Source organism: Amphimedon queenslandica, unplaced genomic scaffold (assembly GCF_000090795.2).
Source record: "Amphimedon queenslandica unplaced genomic scaffold, v1.1 AMPQUscaffold_13503, whole genome shotgun sequence".
In the NCBI taxonomy this organism is placed as follows: domain Eukaryota; kingdom Metazoa; phylum Porifera; class Demospongiae; order Haplosclerida; family Niphatidae; genus Amphimedon; species Amphimedon queenslandica.
The window spans coordinates 307,557-317,241 of NW_003546261.1; the positions used below are offsets into that span (position 1 = coordinate 307,557).

The 9,685-nt window shown below is 40.0% G+C and overlaps 1 long non-coding RNA gene across 1 annotated transcript; it reads left to right on the top strand.

The window, feature by feature from the left end:
* The first annotated feature begins 4,865 nt into the window (after window positions 1-4,865).
* Window positions 4,866-8,833, top strand: LOC109580169 (uncharacterized). Its single transcript, XR_002184101.1, has 2 exons — window positions 4,866-7,500; window positions 7,585-8,833. It is a non-coding gene; the product is annotated as an uncharacterized LOC109580169 (long non-coding RNA).
* The last annotated feature ends 852 nt before the right edge of the window (window positions 8,834-9,685 follow it).

Here is a 9,685-nt window from a genome sequence, read left to right on the forward strand (position 1 = left end):
TCCGCAAATAAAATTATACAGGTAGGAATGGACTTCTGGTCAGGTGGCAGGATGATTGTATACTCATCTTGGTAGACATTTTCTTTGGTTAATGCCCATTTCCTCAGCAAATAAAATTCTTCCAGTTTTGGTAGGGTGCGGTTCGACTGTAATACTTGCTGCTGCTCTTTCTTACTTCTAATTACTGTCATCTGAATAAGTGGTAAGATTATTATAGGAATAATAATCATTAACGAAACTTCTTATTTCTCTTCATAAAGTACACCTCTCCTCTTTCAACAATGAGTTTAACAACTCTTTTTGTAACAGCTCTTTTCTTTTCTGTTGTGAGATCCTGCCCATATCGGTCATTAGAATTATTGTGTAGCACATAGTAAATAGCATGGTCTAATATAGGATCATTAGATGTAGAACCAGCTATATTAGAGCCAGGACTAGAGCCTTCAGCATCCATAATAGACTAGATTGACAGCTGCACTTTAAAGTGCACATGGTGCAGGGCTGCCTGGGCGGAACTTAAATTTCAAGTAGGTCCAAAAATTTGTCTTCAAAAATTGTTCCTTGGAATCATTTTTGTGGCCGTCCGTTTTTAACGTTACAGGTCACCAGTTTGTGCCCTTTTTGGTAGTTTTGGTGTAGATGACTCTGGTTGCGAGATAGTAGGACCTTTACCAGTCAGCTTCTTTTGATCTATTGCTCCTACAGTGTCAGGAATTACAGGAGGTCCTAAGGAAAGTTGAACAGGAGGAATTACTAGAGTAGCTGCTCGGGCTGTTTGATGAAGAAGGGCAGTAATGGATGTTGGCTGATCTACTAGAGATTGATGGAGTTGAGCAAGAACCTTCCTTGCTTCTTCATTCACAGTTCCCATCTCAATAGCCTGAGTGCTTTTTTTTCAGCAACCAGGTCTCTGCATACCCAAAGTAAACAGAGATAATTAGAGTACTCTCCCTTGTGTTAGTTTCTCTCCTCCCTGCATTTTATTTGTACTTTTCTAGAAACTTTAGGACTACTGCACCTATTATTGGACTCGCCACGCTTGCGTAGGCGGGTACTAAGCAGTTGGGTTGTCATTCTGTCTGTCATTCTGTCACGAAAATTCCTGTTAATTCCTAGTCAATATCTTTTTTACTGAGCTCTCCTGAGTTATAATTCTTTTTAAGCTTTGAGAAAAAGATAATTTATTTAGCTCCATTGTATTTTCATAGCAATCCATGGTGGCAAAAGCTGAATATTTCAAGAATAGACCACTTTTCCTAGCCAAATCTTCGTGTTTGACTCTATTTGGTCAATATTAGCATTGATAGGTAGAGAAAAGTACCTAGATTAAAAAATATGTGGGGATTTTCTAATCTCTTTTTTGTTTGCGAGTTACAGTTGCTCAAAGTTTGTGATTCGGCCTCTTCGAAAAATTTTCAGGCAGCACTGGGGAAAGCAAGAGCAACCAAACTATCTCAGTCTCTTTTAAATATCTAGGCAAATTTTTTGTGCTTACTCTTTCTTTGAATAGAGCTTCAGATGCTAAAATAAATTTCAGCTTTTCTTCTTTCTCCTACCCACGTGCCATGTTTATCTGCACTGCTAAGTGCTGACCACGCCTAAAATTTATTTTATGGATCAGTGCAGTAATTGGCTAATTGCATTGTTGCACTTTGTCAAAATCTATTATCCTTTTTTCAAATGTCAAGTTGCTTATATATATAATATCATAATGGGGGCAGTACAAGTAACACATTATCCCTCAGGTGAATCTCAGCAGGCGAGTCCACGCACCATGGTGCTTCATTCCACTTTGTGGCATAGTGTCAAATAGCTGCTCCCATATAGCCTTCATGGGGTCATTAGAATCAGGGGGAACACAAGTTACGTCACTGCACATAGGGCATAATTTTGATATTGACATGCCTTTTGTGGAGGTGTGACACTGGGGAGAGGAGTATTTTTCCAGTGTCTTGTAGGAGCTTGAGAGGTTGAAGTATCACAAGGGAAACGACTACAGGAGGAGAAGTAGTATTAGTTCTTTGTGAAGAGGAATTGATAGGATTGAGAGGAGGAAGGGACATAGTGCCTGTACCTACAACAGATGGAATAACAGCAACAGTAGGAGCAACATCAGGATGAAATACAAGTTCTTTATTCATCTAGTCCAACTTCTGTGGTAAGAAATGCATACATTGCATGCATGCATGCATCTAGATTCAATGGATGTCACAAGGCCTAGATGCAGATAAATCCATGCCTTTAAAGAGGGAAATAATCCCTTATTTTCTCATGCTTAGTAATGAAAAGCACTAATTTAAAGATTGGGCCCATCATTAGTTTATATTATTTTAAGCATGCAACTGCAAGAAAAAGACTCAAAATAGCAAACAAAAAGATTTACCAACGTCTGGTATCATGACTTTTTTGTGCAGTGGCATGCTTAGAGTAATGAAAGCTAATAATCCCAATCTTTAAATTAGTGCTATTACATTATAAGGCATGAGAATAAAGAATTATTTCCCCCTCTATGGGAATCGAATTATCTGCATCAATGCCTCTTGTGACATCACATTCAGCTCACCTACGGATAGGAAGTAAATTGGCAGGAAGCAAAAAGTGCATTTGTGAAGGCTCATATCTCAGTGGATAATTTTTTCAGACAAAGGGAGTTGGAACACATAATTATTATGGTCAGGCAATCATATTAAGGCCATTAAATAAATACCCTAACGAATCACTTCACTTACAGTTTAAAAAGCGATTCTGTTTCTGATGCCGACAGTGACCAGTCTGGATATTCAGTACTAATGCCATGTTGAACATAGCCTATATTACAAATTGAGCAGATACATCATACTAGCAGAACAATATCAATACAATGGTACATGTATGCTAGTAGCTAAATAAATAACCCTTGGGGCTACTCTATCTTTTCTAAGGGCCCTAAGTGTTCTACTATTGTACCCCAACAACCAACAGGCCAATTGAGCATCAATGACCCATTTTTATACCTCTTTGGGTATAAAAGGTTCTGTCTAGTACAGAGTGGACAAATTTCACCTTAGTAGTACCTCTCAGAGGTTGGTGTTGTGTAAGATGGTGTCCAGAGTTAACACAAATGGCAGTATTGTAGGGTCATCAGAGATACAACCGTTCCTTACATGGATCATTTGTTGCTGGAAGACTTTCAATAGTTCGCTGGTAATGAGTGGGCATGCAACATCAGCCATAGTAATGTTGTCCACTTTCATACCAGCTGCTTCAGCTTATTTTCTGTACCGAGTATCAAGCTATAGAAGAGAGAAAAGATTAAAGGAAGTTCATTGCAGTACAGATGTGTACAGTTTTACATGCACATGTATATACAAGTTGCATTTGTGTCAAATTGGTTAATAAAATGTGTATAGCATATACCTTTCTGTTGCTATTCAAGTCAGTGATCATTCCGTTGGCCACAGTCTGTGGATCACACACAATTCCGTATATAAACTTCACTCTTCCTAATTGTGTAGGTGGTCCATTAATTTTGGCAGCTAAATTGTGAAAAAAATGGGGAAGACACAATAAAGATGGCGACTACTCACTGTTGCCAATATAATAGATTGAGAGCCCGTTGTTGTTGCTGTGCTTGCATTAAGAAGGGTCTCCCTGACTCTTCCCTGGGAAAGGAGACAACAATGTCTGCTGTAATTGTGGTCGGCCTTCTTCTAATCGATGTGGTCTTAGCCAGCCTTTTGGCGTTGCTGCTCTCTCCCATGGTTCTGGCCTTCCTGATCGCACATCACCCTTGCTGCCTGCATTTGAAGCTATTTGCAGCCTTCTGGTCGTGCTACTGCATCGTATTCTTAAGGGTGCGTGCAACAGCTTGTCCATGATTGTTTCTGATGCTCTTGATGCCATAGTGGCTAGGCCCAGTGATGTGTAGGCCTGGTCTCATCTGTTAATGCTTCCCAAATGTGTCTTTTTCACACCTCCCTACAGTCTGCGTAGACAAGGTCGGTCACCCCCTCATTAAGCAGAAGGCCCCCTTATGGAAGGAGAGTGATTATCTCTCTCTGAATTTCTGCTGCTGATCACTCCCGAAAGCTTCTTTGCTCTACCTCTTGATTATTTGCCTCTTGTTGTAATATTTGTAGTGTTTGTTGTGTGGTAGAAGTTGGTTGGTTTGTTCAACCCTCAGTTCTCATGGTCTAGTCTCTCCCCCTATTGATTTTTTGACACTTTGCATGCTAAACATCCTCAGGATGCCCCCCCCCTCCCAGTCTCCCTCTTCCTCCACACTTCTCCCTTGTAACGTCCTGCTTCTGCCTCTCCTCCCCTGTCTCTCCTCGTCCGGTTTCTTCCTTCTGCTCCTCCCCTCCCTCCCCCCTCTTCCTCTCCCCCTCCCCTTCTCGTTCCTCCCCTGATCTTATGTCTTCTCCCACTCCTGCTTCTCCTTCCAATCCTTCACCTTACCCTCTCTCCCCTCCTTTCTTCCCTCCTGTTTTTTCTTCCGCTACTTTTAAAGTCTGTCAGGTCATTCCTTATTGACTCTGCATCCAGACTTCATTGTAACCACCTTAAAATGACCTGTGTCCCCACAGAGCTTAATCCACCTTAGCTAGCTTAGCTCAGTTCGTCATGCTCCTTGGATCTGGTTCATATCCCCCTTTAGATATCTCTCATTTTGGAGTCTCCCTTCTAGCCTGCAGGAAAAAGTCTGGTGGGAAGGTTCTATGTCATTTGGTATCTAAATGCTTTTCTTCTTCTGTTAAGTCACATGCTGCATCAATCCTTTTACTTCATGAGGTAGAGGTGGGAATTCTAAATCTATTGTAGATTCTACCAAGCTTCACAGTCATTTGTCCTCCCTGATTTTAAGTTGTTGGATTTTTTCCAATACCTTTAACTTCATTGATAGATTTTTTCTGATAAAGGAAATTTAGTCCCTTATCCCATCTCTCTCTTAATGGCTTGAATGCTGCTATGGAGGCCAGCCACACCTTTTTGGTGAGTGCACCATCCTTAGGTCCCAGTCCATCAGGGTGATCCTTAGGCCTCCTGCCTTTTCTATCCTTTTTCTTCCTCTCATTGAAAGGATCAAGGGGAAATTTCCTGATCTCCTCTGCTGGTACCTTAATGATGGTATCCTACTTGGCTCACCTACTGCTCTGCTGTAGGCACTTGATATTATAGATGAGGTTGGGCCCACCCTTTGTCTCTCCCTTACTTGCTTTGTGTCTTATTTTGGCTCCACTAGCCTCCCTGCCATCCTCGGTCCATCTTTCTTTCTTCACTTCAAAAGGCTTTGTTGTTTTTGGTGCTCCCGTTGCCCCTCTTAACTTTTGTAGTCCAGTCATTGAGAGAAAATATCTGCAATTGAATCCCTCTCCCTTCTTGAGGATGCTCTATCGGAATATTTCCTCCTTTGTTCTGTAATATGCTCTCAATTCAACTTCTCCGGAAGTCCTCCTCTCTATTATTTGTGAGTTTGATAAACGCATTGCTCTCTGTCTCTCTAATGTAATTAGAATTTGCCTCTCCTTGGTCAGCCCTGTTCAGTTAAGAAGGATAGGTCTTCATCAGACTTCTTTTAATACCCCTGCTATTTTCTTGGCGTTCGTGTCTGCTTGCTTTCCTCTTATTCTATCCCTTTCAGGTTTGGAGGTACTCTTTTTTATTTGGACTCAGCTCTTGCCCTTTTTGCCACAGCCTCTAAGGCTCTAACATGGATGAGCTCCCCTCTCTTGACCACTTTGAGATTTCATCACTCCTAGGGCCTTATCCAATCTGATTGATCAGTGTGTTTTCAGTATTCTGCTGTCTCTACCTTAAGATGATAGGTCTCATGCTCTCCTCTTGACCAGCATTTGTCATGCTAGGGACTGGTTGGGTGTTATTCCCTCCACAGCCCTCGGTCTCCATCCGCCAGATGCTGAGTTCAGGTTCTGTCTTTGCCATTGGTTGTAGGTTCCTCTAACCAGTGAGACCTCAATCTGCCCAATCTGCAGGCTCTCTGCTAATCCCTGTGGAGAACATGCAATGGCTTGTGGGATCATAGTATGGCTTGTCATTGAATGGTGACTGAATCCTTCGGCAAAATGCTCTAAACTAAGTGTTATTCTCAGCTGCTCTGTCTGTTGCTCTTTCCCCTTGCAGGGGAGTCTTGTTGCTTATCCCGGATTCCCCATATTTTATAATTAATGAGTAGATCTATAATAGTTATGTTTAGTAGTTGCTGCACATAAGCACTTCTTCATGTGCATAGCGCTGCCAATCTTCATAACCACTGACGCTCTTAAATTGCTGAAACTTTTCAGACCATAACAAAAGACAAATTGAAGTTGCATTTGATGCCCATTGATTTGATTGCAAGATATCATGTAGTGTTACTGTTGCTTTAAAACTTCAAAAAGTTTAATCCAAAAATACTCTGCCATTTTATTTAAAAAGTTAAGGAGTTAATCAGAACATTAAAAAAGCATTAAGAAAAACAAATCACTTATTTTAACAAATGCAACAAGTAGATATTACTTTAACTGACCCTTAGATGACTCATGTACACAAAGTGCTTCTGACAGGGTGTGTAGACTCGTTGGAAGGCAGAATAAAATTCATGAAGGGGAGAATTTCTTGCTGCTTAGGGAGAATTTCTTGCTGCTTATCATGACCAGTGCGATTGCTTAGAGTTGTACCATTTACCGATAAAACAATTGGAATCTGCAGTGATTTTTATGATATGTTAATCAGTTATTTTTTTGCAGATTGTTATAGCTATTAAAAATTAAGTAATGAAAGTTATATTCTTGTCCTGCCCCTTCGCTTACCTGTGGAGGAAGGGTCCGGAGACACTGCTATCTAAAATGTGTGCTTCATGCCACAGAATTGGCGTCCCAATCAGATTGCTCGAACCACGTTTATGATCCATGTTATGTGATAGTGTGGTCATGCCCTTCATTTGGCATGTGATTTTTAGAAAAATTGGCTGCTCTTAAGGAAAGAAGAAAGACAAGAGGAAAGAAGAGGACGAGGGAGGGAGATGAAGCTAAAGCCAAGATGTATATGGCTCTTGTTAAATGCATTAGGAAGTTAGGCTATGAATTTTTGAAGAAGGAGCAAGAAAAGGCAATTGTTTCATTTATGGAAGGAAATTATGTGTTTGTTTGTCTGCCAACTGGCTTTAGAAACTCTCTTTGCTATTTCTGTCTTCCTGGTTTGTTTGATATCAGAAACAAAGTCGTCTATCAGAAACAAAGTCGTCCACTCTGTGGCAATAGTTATCAGCCCATTAGTAGTGCTGATGTCCGATCAAATGGCAATATTAAGAAGTAAAGGAGTTATTGTCACTGATGTGTACGGTAACAATAAGGCTGATGACAGTGAATCACAAAAGGTAGTCATTGAAGGGAATCATCAGATTATTTTTACCAACCCAGAGACTCTTTTTGATATGGAGTGGAAAGACCTTTGGCGTAGTCCTTCATTGACTGAGAGGATAGTTGCTTTTGTTGTTGATGAGGCACACTTCGTGAAAAAATGGTAAGTTACAATTTAGTTTCATAAGTAAAGGGGGGTGACACTAGTTATGATTAAAACATCAGTTTTATTTATCTGTCTTAATAGGGGTAATAAGTTTTGAAAAGAGCTTGGCAAATTTGGAGATATGAGAGGGTCCTTACCAGCTGATTTACATATAATGGCACTGACAGCAATAGCATCAAAGTCAACAAGAGAAGAGATTATCCGTAGCCTTGAAATGCATAAGCCAGTGTCATTGTGAAGCCACCTGACAAATTAAACATTGTATATTCAGTCATTGAGAAAGATGGGGACTTAGAGTTAACTTTTAAATGATTGGTTCAGGAGTTGTGTAAAGAGCAAAAACAGATAGAACTTATATTTTGTCGAACAATGCAAGACTACAGTGACTTGTATCTCTATTTTAAAGCTACCATGGGAAAAGTGTTTACTCATCCAATTGGCATGCCTGACTACGATTGTTTTAGGTTGATTGACATGTTCAAGGCATGCAATACACCTTGTTTGAAGCAATCTATACTGAAGTCCTTCACAAATCCCAATGGCCACTTGCAAATTGTTATTACCACAGTAGCTTTCGGGATGGGTATTGATTGTCTAAGTGTAATATAATTATTCATTGGGGTCCTCCCTCTGATATAGAAAGCTATATCCAGGAGACTGGTAGAGCTAAGTGTGATGGCAAGAAGGCTGATGTGACACTGTACTATTCCAAGCGCGATATTTCTTTTCAGTATATAGAAGAAAGCATGTCATCATACTGCAGGAATATTACTGTTTGTTGAAGACAGGTGCTTTTTAGTGATTTTGATACATTGTCAGAGGAAAGACCAGTGGGTAGTTTGTGCTGTGATGTGTGTTTTTCTGTTTGTACTTGTGATTTATGTCAAATGTGACAGTTGTTATGATTAAAAATGTGAGATAAATTGATTTCTCATCATTTTAAAATTTTTGAAGTAACAATTTATGACCATACAGAAGGGAAGGGAGGGAAAGAGAGCAAATAACTTTATATAATAGTATTTAGAATCAACACCTATATTGTACGTAGTAACTTTCGGTAGTCGGCCTTCAGCCACAAACTGACATTATCTTTCTGAATTATGCCAGCTACATTCCCTTTCATTTTTGGAAATTGTGAATGCTTCCTGTGAAGTATCCTTCTGTAGACTAGTCTTGCTAGCCAGACCCTTCCTGCCTACGGTCATTTGGGTGGACGGTGGGGAAGGGTCTGGTACATTGAGTCACCTAGTTTTGTTCTTGCTGAGTCAGCAAAAGTGGACTCGTCATTATGACAATAGTAGGCATAGCCGCAAAGTCATGTGGCCAAAAACGTGGTTGCTGATGGAGTAAGCTAGGGATGGATTCTGCCATTACAGAAGCAGGCAATCTGTTGGGATATAGTTCATTAAAAGAAGAGCAGAGTGTGGCCATATGAGGTTTTTTGGAAGGAAGGGATGTTTTTATCGTATTACCAACAGGTTTTGAGAAAACTATTTGCTTCACTTGCCTGCCTCATGCTTTTGATCTGTCTCTAGGGAAGACAGCAGATAACAAGAGCATCTTAATAGTTATTAGTTTTTTTACGGCTCTAATCCATGGTCAAGTTCAGAGCTTACTGAGAAGAAATGCATCAGTTGGTTATTTAGATTCTGACTCATGACAAGAAGCAAAAAAATGTACTTAAAGGAGCATACAGTATCATCTTTATGAGTCCTGAGTTGTTAGTGGATAGGTGGAGAGAGCTATTTTTGACATCAGTTTATAAAAGTCCTCTTGTTGGAATGGTTATTGATGAAACACACTGTGTTGTCAAATGGCATGAAGATTGTATTCCATATTATAATGTGTTAATGTAACACTGCATGTTTTATAGGGGTCTGACAATTTGAGAAGCATTTTCTAGAATTAAAGAAGCATGCAGTTCAATGCCTTCTAAGGTGCGAATCATGGCATTAACTGCAACAGCCACAAAACAAGTCAGGGAGAATGTACAAGGATTGCTAGGCATGAGAGATCCTCGTTGTATTTTACGATCACCAGATACAGACAATATTCTTTTCACATCCGTTGCTATCAAGGGCTACAATACATACGAAGTATCTATTTTTTTTAATCTCATTCTGGAGGAATTACAGCACAAATTAACTGCATTACCAAGAATCATTTTTTGTAAATTGAAAAC